Here is a 16,754-nt window from a genome sequence, read left to right on the forward strand (position 1 = left end):
CCATGTCTGGCTCGCCGGCTCAGTGGGGAATCTGCTTCTTCCTCTCCTTCTGCCCTTCCCTCTGCTTGTGCTCTCTTTCTTTCTCTTGCTTTCAATAAATAAAATCTTAAAAAAAAAAAAAAAAGAAAAAAGTTACTCTAGTACAGTTTAGTCCTTTAATAACACTGTGACTCAATGCTATGAAATAATAGATGAAGATTTACCCTTCTTTTTAAATTTTCTTTTAAAGATTTTCTCCATCCATTTGTGGTGGGTGGGAGAGAGCCAGCAACCATAAGCAGGGGGAACAGCAGAGCCCCCCGCTGAGCAAGGAGCCTGAGGCCCTATTTGATCCCAGGACTCTGGGATCACAACCTGAGCTGAAGGCAGATGCTTAACCTACTGAGCCACTCAGGCATTCCCAGATTTACATTTATTACAGCTTAAGTTCTAAAGCTTTAGCAAAAAAGCAGAGAACAACAACAAAAAAAACCTTTGAGCAATCATATTGTCCAACAATAGGGAAATTGTAAGTTAAGAAATATAAAATGTTTTGGGGAGTCATTAAAATGATATTTTCAAATGGTTTTTAGTGCTTATGGGGAAAGGACATTTTTCAATATAAAGCCCTAAAAGCAGAATATAAGATGATATATACAGTACGATCCCATTTGTAAAAAGTGCACAGGATAAAAACTTGGGAAAATCTATTAAAATAATAATTAGCCCCCCAAAACCGCTGGAATTCATGTATTCATAAAACACATTTTTTAAAAGATTTTATTTATTTATTTGACAGAGAGAGAGAGATCACAAGTAGGCAGAGAGGCAGGGGAAAGCAGGCTCCCTGCTGAGCAGAAAGCCTGATGTGGAGCTGATCCCAGGACCCTGAGATCCTGACCCGAGCCGAAGGCAGTGGCTTAACCCACTGAGCCACCCAGGTGCCCCAAACAAATATTTTTGAGATGTCTATTTGATGGCATGAATTTTTATTCTGAATACTATCATCTCCATAATTTTCATATTTTTACATATGTTACAACAAGCAACTGAAAGGTATACTGCATTTAAGTTGAAATTCTAATAACCCCACTTACGATGTTCCAAAAGTCATTGCACAGCACTTTCAGGTACACGGTCTTATTCAGTGTGGCTCTCATGAAATCAGTTGTCAGTTCTAGCTGCTCCATGTGAGTATTGTTCTTCTGCCGAAGCCATAAATAAAATTTGTTGATTGACAGAGTGATTCCTTTGTTCATTCATCCGACCACTTATGAATTGCTAGTGGGATTACAAAATAACCCCTAAAGGAATTTCCTAAAATTGGGTAGGTAAAAAAGCTTATAAATTTTCATGGGTCAGTGAACAGGTTTTTTCAATGATTACAATATATTAATTATACTTTGCTTTAAGTAAATGAAGAACTAAATGAATGTCAGCCTTTCTGTCAGAGCCATTGTGTGTGAAGTGGTTATGCTTGTATACAGTAGCATTCGACTGCAATCATAAAAATCATTTATGTGAACCATCTTTCTGCATAATTTTGGAATTACTGAATCTTATTATGAATGTTTAAATATATTATTGGTGTTAAGTATACTATAGATACATTACATATATTCAGAGTTCATTTATTTTCTGCACATTCATTTATGAATGATTTTTAATCATTCTTCTGGCTCAGGTGGAATAAAGGGTTACAAAGTTTTCAGGCCAAAGGATTTTCTGGCAAGAATTCGTGGCTGCCATCCCCTGAAACTTCAGCTCATGAGAGAACACTATTGGAGGAGGTAATGCCTTCAAGGCTCAGAGGGGATTGCTGTGGCCAGCTTTCATGAGGAAAAAAAAAAAAATACGCAGAGGTTTCCAGAGCAAATTCTGCTGGAAGAGAATGCAGAATGGCCTTGAAGGCCAGCTGGAGGCAGTAATCTTGATTGTGTAAGGCTGACAGGATTAGTATGTAAGGGTGCTGGGTGATGGTGAAGAGATTCAACAGATGACAAGAGAAACTTTCTCTCAGTTTTACTGTAACCCTTTTTATTAGTACTTATTATTTAATTTATTATTAACTTGGGATGTTGATTTTTCATGTATTGGAATAATTATTTTGGAGTTAGATACATGTTTTTATCATATATCACTTCTAGGCATGTACTCAAAGGAAATATAAGCAAAATATGCTGATTAAAATATTATTAAAACCTCCTCACACTCAGTGTCCAATTCTTTTGAGAGATTCAGAGTCACCGATACCCAGTTTTTCCTTAAAATATCACTCTTTATGCTGTTAAGGTATTTGTGATTTAGCATATTTAACTCTTTAATTGTGAAATATAACATATATAGAAAAGAATATATAACATTTATCAGTACAGTTCAGCAAATAATTAGAAAATGACCCCCTATGTCAAAAGAATGTAATGTGTACCCTGGAAACCTAGCATGTGTTCTGTCCTACTCCTACTCCTTAGAGTAACTACAGTCTGTTTTAATGATAATCATTTCCTTGCTTTTCTTGCATTTTTACCAACTGTATTTGCATCTGCAGCTCCCAAACCCCTACCCACCCCATCCTGCCCCCACCATTTCTGTATTACAATGGTTTCTGAGTTAGATTTCAAGTACCTGGGTGTCCCCTGGAGTGATAAAGGGGGAGGAAGGACAGTAATTGGTAGATAGTGTTGAATATGGTCCCTGGGAAGTCAAATCCATCCAGAGCTGCTGGGGATTTAAGGTCACTTTTATATAAATAGGCTCTTCCTAGACTTGAGATCAAGAGCTAGTTAGTCCATTCAGTCTCTTGGTTAAGAGTCTGAACTAAAGGGGTGCCTGGGTGGCTCAGTGGGTTAAAGCCTCTGCCTTCCACTCAGGTCATGATCCCAGGGTCCTGGATGGAGCCCCGCATCGAGCTCTCTGCTCAGCAGGGAGCCTGCTTCCTCCTCTCTCTCTGCCTGCCTCTCTGCCTATTTGTAATCTCTGTCTGTCAAATAAATAAATAAAAAATATTTAAAAAAAAAAAGAGTTTGCATTACATAGTCGAGTATGCCACTGGCCTCTGATTCGATTGTCTGTGATAACCGTGGAAGACTGTCTATAAAGGGTCAGAAAACAGGCAGATTTGTGCTGCAAAGACCTGGAGTAGTTTTTGATCAGGCCAGAGGAGAGGTACTGCACGCTTCTTACTTTGGCTACGAATGCAAAACAAGAAGGTGACAATGGCTCCCTGTCTAAACCCAGAGCTTAGTGTGTCCAGATAACTTAAGAGTCATTATATCTGCCATTTACTGATGTCAAACACCATTCTTAGTGAATTACATACAATAGTTCACTTTGTACTAAACCCTGTAGGATAGATACTATTAAATAGATGAACAGACTTTTTTTTTTCTTTAACAAATGAAGGAGCTAAGGCTTTGAAAATTTATTTGTACAAGATCACACAGTTAGTAAATGTCAGTTAGTAAATGTCTAAGCTCAAATTCATGCTTAAACTTTCAGGGATGGTTCCTAAAATGCTGAAGGAACATAGATGAATTACACTTGATAGTGATAGGTTTTCATTTCCATCTTCATGAAATGTGACCTCATGTGTTTGATTATGTTTCCAAAATATGTTTAGTTTTGGAAGTTGAGAGGATGGAGCATTGATAACATGTTCAGTACCGTACTCAAATTCCCATTACCACCCTCCTACTGAAGAATGGGGAACTTTGTCCCTGCAGCTGCATTTACAATGTTTACCACGAGAGGGAGGAATCAGACCATGGAGAGTGGCAGCAAGTCCACTAAAGACCACCTTGGCCACTTGCTCTTCATTGGCAGCTGAAGTAGAATGAGTGTGAAATTGGAGAGGGATTTGTTAATAAAAACAGAAGTCTTCTTATTATCTGGAAGAGATGATTTCACAACCCCTGTAAAGAGAAGAGTCAGCTCCTGGAACCTCAAAGTGAGAACGGTTAACATGCTTAGTATCCTAATTTGGGGATCCCTAGTAGTACTCTAGAAACCAGTAGCACTCTTCCCCCCCAAACTGTGATGATCAAAATGTCTCCAGAAATTGTCAAATGTTCCCTGGGGCAAAATTGCTTCTGATTGAGAACCACTATTTTAGGGATCCAAAATGTCCTGAAGACTACAGGTCTCAAAGATAATAAAAGATCCTCCCTTCCTGGTGAATGGGGAATATGGGGCTTTTGGGTTTCACAATTCAAAGCTATGAATAGAAAGGATAAGGCTAGTCCCAGTTCATAAAAGAAGTAGAGACAAAGGATAACAGCACAATGCCAGGCAAAGTGGTTAAGGAAGCAAGAAACAGCTTGAAACTTTACAATTATTGGGGGAAAAGAGTAAGAAATCAAGCAAAGCAATGAACTAGAGATGATGTTAGCCAAGGGGGAGTTATCACGCTCAACAAACAAAGCATTCCACAAGAGCAGACCTCTTATGAGATACCTGCATGGATGGGGGAAGAGCTATTAAATTCTTAGAGCCAGTTAAAATTCTTCTTTCCAAACCTCCTCTTTGAGTATTTTCTTTCTCACTTACTCATACTCGCATCCTTTGTTCAATCATGCCAGAAACCTTGGAGTTATTCTTTAATTTAAATATTAGTTTTTCTATCTGTTAGAGATATCCGGGACCCATGAGACCTTGGTTACATTGAGGGTTGTATAGGAACACGGCAGTAGTCTGGCAACAACTTCTTTACTTGAAAATATGGTGACCACAAACAACTCAAAAGAAATTTAATCAAGAGGAAAGAACCAAACTCATAATATACAACTTACAGAGTACATGAATTTGAAGTGCTATGTGTTCTATAATGCCATATGTTTGCTGGAGTGGGTCATAGAAAGCAGGATTTGAGAAATGTTTATTAATTGAATGTATGAAGCTATGAATGAATGCTCTAAGTAGTGAGTATAGCCATGCATACTAATATTGCATAATAATGAATGTATTATTATTATTAGTTGAAGCATCCAATCTACAAGGACTCTGAGTATTAACTACTAACAACTCAAAGCTTCCCCTTTCTTTTTCCAGAGAATTGCTTTAGATCAAGTGGTAGCCAGGAACCACACCACCTATTTTGGAGACTATATCCTCCCAACCTCGGCCAATGACAAAGAAATCCAAAGGTCAGCCTTCTTATGTCAAGGTGAGTCAAATGTGTGGTGTAGCTCATGTTCCAGAGCTTCTCCATGGGATCAGACTGAAACTGTTGTTCAACATCCTTGATAAGCTTCATTTTTCCCCCTGCCTTATTCTTCTGCCTTCACTTTGCTTCTCCAGAGAAGACTCCCCCAATAAAATGGGAATTTCCAACTCCAGCTCCTCTTCTATGGACCCTGAAGTTGTTTTGAAGTCACTACCCTCATCTCACTTTAAACTTTCTTTTAAGCTCAAAGTTAGCCGTGTAACTTTTTGGGTGACAGTAATGTAATGGTCAGATATCAGGATTGGTATTGGTAGAATGGTAGAATATTACAGCTGAGAAAGAAATTAGCTAGCTTACATTCTTATTTTATAAATGAGTTCATTGTAGCCCAAAGGCAAGATTTTCTGAAGGTGATATAGTTAATGACTAGCAAAGCTGGAACAGAATCAGATTTCCTATCTCCCATTTTAGGGCTTTCTCCAAACATCTCTTCCTATTAGTCACTGTGCTCACATGAGGGAATCTTAAGTTGGGTGCTATCCAAGCAAGTTGGAAGAAATGCCTTAAACTCTCAACATCCTTGAAATATTATTTTATATATATGTTAGAACAATGTGACTGTAGGATGATTACTACCTTGATATTTATAGTTTTAATCCTCTATAAAATTTTACTAAATTTTCTCACTAGGGCTAAATAAGTTAATAAGACAAGATTACATCTTCACGAAGTTTTGTAGGGGAGGCTGTCAAAAGAATAAGGGGGCTACGTTAGTGTTACAGGAAATCTGTGGAGCCAGAAAGGCAGTAATTAATCTCATTTGGCAGAGGAGGGGGAAACCTCCAGAGGAGATAACATTTGAGATGGTTTGTGGAGATTAGAATTTTGATACATAGAGAAGAGAAAAGGGCGTTGTAGATAAATGCAGTGGAATGTGCAACAGCACAGGTAGGAAAGTTTGGGCTGTGGAAAGCCTTTCTTTGCGGCTGAAGTAGGTACTTCTTGAGAAGAGAGGCTAAGAGTTTGTGTGAATGGAATTACTGTGAAGAGTGTGGGATGCCATACCCAATGCTTTGTCCCTTAATTATAATGCCTCTCCATTCCTTCCCCGATTTTCACCTCCATAAATTGTTTATATTTTTCTTTAGTTCTCATGGGGGTATGGCACCATGATGAATGCTTCTGGTATGCGCTTATATTAAATTAGAGAAGGCAGAGAGGAGAAGAAGCCTGCTACTTTCATCTCCATCTCTTTTCTTGGGCGTTAATGAAAAGAAATAAGATATACAATTGGGAGATAAAACGGTAGCTTCAACAAAAAGATTAAACTGTCAATCCCTTAGCTAATCAAGAAAAGAAACTAACACATTGAGCATCTAGGATGACTACTAAATTTGTTAAGCACTTTAGAATTGCCTAATTTAATTCCCACAAATTACTGCACGAGATCTATAGCTGTAATTACCTCGAGTATAAAGATAAGAAACCTCAGGCACAGGCATTCGGTCACATGACCAAGGTCACAGCCTTGATATGGAATGCTCTGTCATCATTTCGTCTGTGCCACAGGCTTCTCAGGAAACACTAATGGTGCACACCGAGTGGCTGGAAGTATAGCCTCCGAGAGTTAGCCACTGAAATCCTGGGTGTTCCTTTTATAAAAGAAATAATTGAGAAATTAAAAGAATTAAAAGACAAAAAGGGGGAGGAAAGACAGGAAGAGTAATAGAGATAGGAAAGGGAGAAAGAAAAAGGGACAATAAAGATATGTTTTAAAAACATTGAGTTGATTATAAATATTCTTTCTACCAAGGTATTAAATTTATAAATGCATCACACCTTTCAATATATAATGGGGAAAAAATCCCCAAAAAACATTTGATAGTTTAAAATATAGATGTACATATCTGCATATACCTATTTTGATGTTTGTTTTACATAGACTTAAATTATGAAGTAAAGTTCAACAAAAAGAAGACCTTGAATGGAACAGTCACAACCTTTGGTAATAATGTAAATGCCTTTTAAAAATTCACCAACTAAAATGCTTTAAGACTATTCCCAACAAAATTTCATTTACATTTCAAATCCATTAAAATCCTTTATTTTTCTTAAAAGAATATATTGAATCATTTTGAAATGCTCTCATCCATATGTATAATAATGATAAATAATTTATTTCTTAAAACATTAGCTTTTCCCCTGTGGATTAGCATTGCTAAGTTAGACTTGGCTCTGGAATGCAATAGGAAATATTAGATTTCAGACGCTCAGAGGAAATTTTCTGCCCATGCATGGTGGATAAACACACATTATACTATTTACATATATTGTATTTCTTCTCTCTCCCACTAGGGAAAACAAAGCCTATAAATTGTATTTATACTGTTAGCAATGGAGTCTTTGTGTAGTGAACCTTACAGAGCATCAGGTGTTTTTCTCCTTGGGTCCTTAAACTGAAACTTAATTGTCCCATGTCACATCTGTTCACATCAATCACATTACATTATTTTCCTTACAATGTGTTCTTCGAGGTGATATGATTGATGTGACTAAATGTGATGGATCAAAAAGGTCTGTTAGGCACTTCAGAAAATTTCAAAATCTCAAGCCTGCAAGCCAAGGAATCTCTGTTGATGCATAATTCGGTATAAAGTTAAATTTGGAAGGGCAACACAGTTCATCAGATTAAGAATTTTTGACAGTGATTCTTGACAAACTATTTTTTGATGATAAAGAGAAGTATGAATAATTTGCTAGGGCAGAGTCAAGGTTAGGGAGTCATTACCTTGTTGTAAATCACATAAATTCAGGGATGAATCCATGTGGAAAAGAATTTGCAGTTGGAAGACTCTGTTTTGAATCCCAGCTCCTCATGTTCCAGTTATGTGACCTTGGAGATATCTCTTTAATTCTATGAACCACAGTTTCTCATCTGTATCATCTATCAAGGGAGAGTATCATGAGAATAACAGGAAAGAATGAACCCAACATAACGCTATCAATTACCAAGTATCATCTCAAGACTCCACAGTTTTGTTAAAGTCTGCACTGAGTAGGAATCAAATTATTTTAAAACACAGAAAGAGTAACAGTTAAAGTAATTAGGTCTTTGATGCCCAGGAGCACCTCCAACATAAAAGGAAGTAAGTCATGGGGGGGAGGGGAATGCCTTATGTTCAGAATCCTCATATATCTAATAACTACTTATCTGTTTGACCACCCCATACATTGAAGCAGTTGTCCAAAGTCTGAGGGATCATTCTTGGTGAATATGTTCTCTTGTCAGCTGATGTATTCTCCACTTAAATTTTTACCAGAATTATATGGTCATTATAAACTTTAAACTGGAAAAGTTGTATCACTATTAATAGAGACTTCCAAGTAGGATTGTGGCTTGGAATTTTCTCTTTCTACATTCCATTCTTGCCAAAGACATCTGATCAGATTCTGTCAGTGACTTTGGGTTCCTCCTTGACTTATTTTCATATGTGGCCCATTATAAAATAAACTTTTAGCTATAATTTAGCTGTAACCTTTTAGCTGTCTGTAATTTTTTATTATTTTTTAAAAAGATCGTTTATTTATTTATTTGAGAGAGAGAGAGAGAAAGCATAAGTGGGGGTCAGGGTGAACAGGGACAGAGGGGGAGGGAGAAAAAGACTCCTTGCTCAGGACACCCCGATTCTGGTCACAGTCTCAGGAACCCAGGCCTATGACCTGAGCTGAAGGCAGATGCTTAACAAGCTGAGCCACTCAAGCTGAGTTACACTGTGTAACTGTAATTTTTTAAAGCAAATTGTATCTGTAATAAACATCAGACACATGGGCCTAAGCCGACTAAGGAGCTGTATACTAACTAGAAGTTGGAGCTGAAGGAGGAAAGGTAGTGACTGGACAGTGAAATGTAGGGATAAGAGTCCTTGCTGAGGAATCAAGACACTTGTATTTGGCAAAGAAGGCCAGCTCTCTATTCAGGTCAAGTGTGGTTAAAATTGCCCTTCTTTTTGCAGCTTTAGCTTTGGCAAAGACACTTACATTGTCTGAGCTTCAGTCCTTCCATGTACGACATCTTCTGCAACGTAACTTCTGTATTGTGAGGTAGCAAATGGACTCCACTACAACTAGAGTGCGTAAAGTAAGAGCTTTAAGTCTCCTAGATAGGGAGAAAAAAAACCCAAAACACAAAAAAGCCTCTATAAACCAATTTTAACCCACTTCAACTTGAAGCAATAGGGTCCTATAATTTAATTTTTCTCTTTCGGTAAAAACCCAGTTTATCTTGCATTATTCATAAACTTTCAGGATTCTGCTTCATTTTTGGGTTCCTCCCAAGTGATATGTTTCTGGGGAAAGGGGTTATTGGACCTTAGGACATGCAAAGAATTGAGGGAAACAGGATCTCCTCGGCTTCAGCTTGGTCCTTAGGAATGCACTGGCAGTTTATTTCATTTCTGGGCTGTGCCCACTTTTGAAATTCAGTGCTGACCATTATGACAATGAGTTCATTCTCTCTTGGTCTTCAACTCAGTGAGGACCTGATGTTCTCTCCATATTGACTTGGTCTCAGCTTGACACTCCTTAGTGCTATCTAAACTTACAAACTCCAGTCAGAGTGCTATGTTCTTCAATCTCTAGCTTTGAGAACACTCATCCTTACACAGTAGCTGCTTTTGACAAGCTCCCAGCTAGAATTCAGAGTTGCTGCCAAGTTTACTTGGCATGGTATGTCTCTGGTTCTGAGAGGTGGGTCTCCTTTCAGAGTTCCAAAGAGAATTAACAGGACTCTTGCATTTGAAATTTACCCTAACTTGCCTTCTCTGGGAAGGAGATTAGAGAAGGTAGATCAGGAGCTACATGTTTTAGTTCCCAGACTTCCTTTCTCTCTCTTCTGTCTCAAAAACTACCCCCCCCAACCATACCCAAGGGGAAGGGCTTTCCTTTTACTCCCTCTATATCATATTTTCCTTCTACAGCAGGACTGCAAGACATCCTAGCTATTATAAGTAGAAGAATATTTTTTTTTCTACTCTGTGGGAGAAATCCTATGATCTGGTCTATCAGATTGGATGGATTGGGTTATTAAATGTCCAAATAATATTTGTTAGATTACTATTTGTTATTTGCATTGTTTAGATCATTTAAATAAAAATTAGCTGAGCCAAAAGTAAAATATGAACACCTTATCTTTCCACAGAAATGTTTTTTATGTGCTATTACTTTGCTTTATTGTTTTTCTTAGAGTTCTTTTTAATTCAACCATGTGTCCGTCTGAGTTTCATCAGGAAAAGAAGAAATCATTTTCGGCATTCACAATAAAGGGAATTTTATGTATAGAATTGGAATGCAGGCAGAAGCTGAGAAGCTAAAAGAGTGTAGTGGAGTGGAGTAACTAAAAAAAATAGCAAAAAGTCACTGGCACCTCTAGGCTAAAGTGAAAAAAGAAGGTGGTATTGCTTTATACCAGGTTCTGAAGCCACGGCTTCCATGTCCAAATAGAGCTGAAACCAATAAAGAGACACTAATATTTGCTAATGAAGATGCCCAAGATAGAGAAAGAAGAAAATAAACCATCTGATTTTTCTACCTTTCCTCTCCTTTAAATGGTCACCAGTGGCTTCAGTCATAAGCTTATTGCAATGGTCTGAGTGTTTGTGTCCCTGTACTACCCATATGTTAAAATCCTAGTGATCTCTGATAGCACGGGGGAGAGAGCAGCCTTTGGGAGGTGATTGAGTCATGGGGTGAAGCCCTCAAGAATGTAATTAGTGCTCGTATAAAAGAAGTCCAAGAGAGTGCCCTTGTCCCTTCCACCATGTAAGGACAGAAAAAGAAATCTGTGACCGCAAAGAGGGCCCTCATGCAACTATGCTGATACCCTGGTCTTGAAGTTCTAGCCTTCAGAACTGTAAGAAATAAATATCTGTTCTTTATAAGCCACCCAGTCTATTTTCTTGCTATAGCAGCCTGAATAGACAAAGGCACACAGTAACATAGAGGCCTCTAAGAGTCAGTCTTCAGGGGCCATCCCTCTTAAAATACAGAGTAGAGCCAGGGAATGGCAAAGAATGCATCAGATAGCAAGCAGGACCAGGAATGGCACAAACCACTTTTCTAAAATTCCTCTCAGCATTTTCTGATGCACTAGGGGCTGTAGTCATTTCATCTTTGGGAAGTAGTCTCTCCTGGGGGTTTCTGAAGTCTCTTACCAGCTCTAACTGGATTGGACATCTATGAGGCTTGGCTGGCAGTGGTCATCCTGGGATAACCCTGCACCTGAGGATTCCCTTTGTCTTTCTCCTGAGCTGGGTTTTCTATTTTCCTTAACCCCATCTTTGTCCTTCTAGGTTTATCTGTTCAGTTGTTCAAGTATATTTTCTAGTAGCTTTCTGAGAAGTGATAGCCAGGAAGCATATTTTGAGGAGTTTTATGCTGTAAAATATGTAAATATTTTTATTCTCTTCTCATTCTTGATTAATGGTTTGACTACATATAGAATTCTCGGTAATAATTCCATACATACCACAATATGTGCCAACTTTCCATGAGAATTTTGAATGTGTTTTTCTGTTGCCTTTTATCTTCCACTGGCTATTGGAAAGGCTTAAGGCATTCTTTTTTTTTTGGGGGGGGCAGTGTGCGTGTGATTTTGATTGCTGAAATGGGTAATACGTGCGTGGTCCGAAGTTCAGAGGCAACAAAACGCTGAGAAAATGAAAGATGACATCAGCTGCCTCCATTTTGACCTTAGTCTGTACTTTCTAATTGATTAAATTCCTTCTTTCCAGCTTATCTTAAGTCAGACAGAAGACCCAGTAGGCAAAGCATCCCCTGATGGAACCAGACCTAGACTTTCAAGCAATGAGGACTTCCCCAAGCCATCAAGACCCTGAAGGACTGGGATGACTGGGTGGCTCAGTTAAGTGTTTGCCTTCAGCTCAGGACATGATCCCAGTGTCCTGGGATCTAGTCCTGTATGGGGCTCCTTGCTCAGTGGGGAGTCTGCTTCTCCCTCTGCCTGCCATTCCCCCTCCTTGTATGCACATACTTGCTCTCTGACAAAGAAATAAATAGTGACTTTTAGCTTACATTTTCCTTACTTTATAAATCTAAAAGTACTTCCAGCACTTTGGAGACAAATTTTGAGACATTAGTCTACTATCTTCCTGATGTTGGCTTCACTGAAATAAATCCCTTTCTTGTTTCACTACCACTTGTCTCTCTGCCTTTGGATTTTGTCAGAGGCAAGTGGCTGAAACTTGCCTGTTTGGGAACCCCAGAGCCAGCTGCTTCTGCATTCCTGTGCCCCAATTTCAAAAAAGTAAGTCTTTCTCATATTCCTTTCCCCAAGTCAACTGGTTTCCTATCCTGTCTTGTTTTGTATCTGCAATATTATCTCTTTTCTCTCAAATGAGATTTGTGCTAGTATCTGGGGGGATGAATTTTCTCCATTTGCTAAAACTAGTTTTTTGTTTGTTTGTTTGTTTGTTTTGTTTTGTTTTGTTTTCTATTTGTTTTAGGTCTTTCCTATTAGGAAACTTTCCTATTAGAGGCCTTTCCCAGATCCTTGGTTGGGCAAATAAGTGTAGGGGATTAGAAAGCTGACTGGGACTGGGCACATGGCTGGGCCTATGACCTCTATAAGTCTATAAATGTTGAGAGATTTGTTGTAGGGGTTAGACCTAAATAAGTGCGAGAGGAGCTATAGATATAGCCTGTAAGGAGGTCCTGGAGGTGAAGGACTGGCTGATCAGTGAAGTCCCTAGCAAGTTCTTCTTCAGGCACTAAGAAACACAGACAAGTTGGAATTTGTAGGGGAACCTAGGAAACCAAGTATGTCCAGGCATCAGAATGGGACTACAAACAGGAGCTCAGGAAGAAGTCTGTGGGAAGCTATTATCTCTGGACTGTTTCTGTAGGTTTGTTGCCTGGTGTCTGGTAGTAAGCCTGGGAATGCTCTTTGTTACCAGGGCCTACAGTTGAGAGGAAGTCTAGACATGAATTTAAGGAGAGGGGGAGACAAGCTGGAACCTGTAAGGCTGCTTTTAGTCAATAGACTTGAGCAATGGAAACTTGAACAGGGCAAAAGGACCCCCAAGGATCACCAAGCTGAATGCAAACAAGCTCCCTAAGCAGCCCACTTGGAAATAGCCATAGGCCCCAACTGACCAATTACAACCAGGCACAGGTAATCTTGGGAACTACCAAAAAAAAGGAAATTCCATATGTCCCCCATTCTCCTTCATTCTGTCTTATAACTGTGGCTCCTCACCACTGCTTCCTGGCAGAGTCTCCACTTTGCTGTCCTGTCTGCTGCTCTTTTGTGATAAATTCAGTAAACTTCAACCTCTTCTCTTCTGCTTTGGTGAATTCTTTCACCATCCATGCTGCCAGCCCCTACCCAATTGGGATGTTCCACATTTGATGGCCCCCCCATCTGGTCAGAGCATCCCACAGATCCTATTAGGAACTTTTCACTCCTGGCACGATATTAGCTCTGATTATTTAGAGAGTAATGACTAGCTTAACTTTTGTCCTTAAATTTCAGGCAAATTTTCTCCTGGCCAGTTCTAACTGAGAATCATACAGAGAAGGGGAAATATAACTCCCAGCTTAGACAAGCTGACAATAGAACAACATAGCATAAGGACTGTGAATTTAATTATAGGATCTGTCTGAAAAGTTTGATCTCTCTTTCGGGGTTGGTCCAGTTCCTAGAGAAGATTCTATTCATTTCTGGCAGAACGGGTGACTTCATAGGTGTCTGTGTCTGATTTCTAAGGGAGGAGGAAATGAAAGGAATGGCCTTATCCTTGAGTGTGCAAGTATTCATGTAACATCTCTGTTTTGAGTATGTTTTTCCTGCCCCAACATTGGTTTCCAAGTCTAGAGTCCTCTGTTTGTTTCTTCAGAGAATATATCCCCAAGTCATAGCTGGGATCATCTCCATTCTTAACACATAAAGATCTCTAAATCTGTTAAGAAAAAAATAGACTATCCAATAAGAAAAAAAAAATGGGCACCAATTTCGAATGGGAAAACAACCAAGAGGAAATCCAAATGATCAATATATACATGAAAGGATGCTGAATTTCACTATTAGTCAAGGAAATGGAAATTAAAGCAAGAATGTGATAGAATTTTTCCATTTATCAAACTGGAAAACTCTAAAAGAGAGACATCTAGCTTGGTGAGGATATAAGGAAAGAGTAACTCTCCTACATGCAATCATTTAGTTATTGTCATACATTCAATCATTAGTAAGAATGCTAATTTTCTACTCTTTGGAAAGTAAACCTGGAAACTCTATTTAAATTAGAAACATCCATATACCACAGGGAAGCTACTATATAGAAATAAAGGCACGAGTATAGCAGGCTACCTGTAAGAGATACTTAGTATAGAGAGGGTAAAAACTGGAAAACAACTTAAGTAAGTTCCGTAGAGTTTTGATTGAATAAACTCTATTGTTTTCATAATATGGAATTTTGTGACATTATAAGAAGAGCTGACACTGTATATTTATCTGGAAAGATGTTCGTGTATAATGTGCAATGATATGATAAATTAAAATTCTAGAGTGATATTGTAATATGATTCATTAAAAAATCCTAAATATGTGTATATATGTTTTTATAACATGAAGAATAGTAGGAAGAATACACACCTTACTGTTAGTAATAGTTACCTGTGGGACAGAGAAGCAGTGTGATAATTAATGCTATCTTTGTTTATGTCTTTATTTATCTTTAAAGATTTTATTTATTTGTTTATTTATTTGTCAGTGGGAGAGAGAGAGAGTGCGCACAAGCAGGCAGAGTGTCAGGCAGAGGCGGAGAGAGAAGCAGGCTCCTTTCTGAGCAAGGTGCCTGATGCAGGACTTGATCCCAGGACCCTGCGATCATGACCTGAGCCGAAGGCAGTGGCTTAACCAACTGAGCCACTCAGGCATCCCTGTTTATGTCTTTATTAGTTTACCAATCACAACAGGCACGCAGTTCTTCTGTCATTAACTGTTCACATGTTAAAATAAAAATTGTTCACAATTTTAAATTATTATTTTGGTAAAAACATTTAAATATATGTTAAATCAGGGGCACCTGGGTGGCTCAGTGGGTTAAGCCGCTGCCTTCGGCTCAGGTCATGATCTCAGAGTCCTGGGATCGAGTCCCGCGTCGGGCTCTCTGCTCGGCAGAGAGCCTGCTTCCCTCTCTCTCTCTGCCTGCCTCTCCATCTACTTGTGATTTCTCTCTGTCAAATAAATAAATAAAATCTTTAAAAAATAAATAAATAAATAAATAAAAATAAAAATATGTTAAATCAGAGAAGGCTGCCAGTGCTTGCAAAATAAATTCAACTAGACACATACAGTGAGATGGGTACTTTTTTCCTAACAAATTTCATTTTTCAAGGAGAGTTTAGATTTACGGAAAAATCCGAAGTTGGTGCAGAGACTTACCATACTTTCATCCAGTTTCCCCTATTATCAACAACTTAAATTAGCATGCTACATTTATTACAATTAATAAACCAATATTGATGCATTACTATTAACCAATATCTATACAAATATACAAAGTCTTCATTCAGATTTTCTTAGTTTTTACCAAACGTCCTTTAACAGTTGCAAGGTCTCATTCAGAATACCACATTTAGCTGTGACAGTTTTGAAGTGTATTGGTTAGGTATTTTGTAGGATGTCTCTCAGTTGTCGTTTTTCTGATATTTTTCTTACTATTTAAACTGGCATTATGGATTTTGAGAGGAAGACTACAGAGGTGAAGTGTTGTTTTCATTGTTTCATATCAAGGGTACATACTGTCAACATGACTTAAACTATTGAGGTTAACCTTGATTGCCTGGCTGAGGTATTTTCGTCAGGTTTATTAACTGTAAAGTTAGTTTTTTTCTTCTCTCTTTCCGTACTGTAATTTGTGAAAGGAAATCACTATCTATGCACAGCCCACACTTACGTAGTAGGAGTTAGACTCTGTCTCCTTGAAGGCAGAGTATCAACATAAATTATTTGTAATTCCTTCATACGACAGATTGTGAGATTTGTCTCTTCTCTCCCATTTATTTACTCAATCATTAGTTTATATTAGTATGGATTCTTGGGCATTTATTTTATACTTGGTTTTAATCCAATGCTACTTTGTTTTTTTGTTTCAAATGTCCCAGTTTTGTTGATTGGGAGCTCTTTTGGCTCTTCCATGTCTCCTTGACATATCCCCATCACTGTGAGTTGTTTTATTTGGAGCACTTCCTTACTTTTTGACACTGCAAGATGATCCAGTTCATGTTTTGCCTGCACCAGTCCTAGAATCAGCTATTTATCCAAGGATCCTTTTGTTTTTAACTAGAGAATGACCTTAGAAACCAGATCTATATGCTAGATATGCTCTTTGCTTTTTAAGTGTCATTGCTTCTTTCCTTGCAACTGATAGAACAAGGAAATATATATGTATATAGTACATACATAGACTATATGTATATAGTTACAACCAGTGTATACACACATATCTATAAATATTTTTATATTTAACCATCTATATCCATATTAGACCACATGTGAGTTCATACTGATTCTCTAACTTTTTTTTTCTTTTTTTTT

Source organism: Mustela lutreola, chromosome 6, assembly GCF_030435805.1.
Source record: "Mustela lutreola isolate mMusLut2 chromosome 6, mMusLut2.pri, whole genome shotgun sequence".
Lineage (NCBI taxonomy): Eukaryota > Metazoa > Chordata > Mammalia > Carnivora > Mustelidae > Mustela > Mustela lutreola.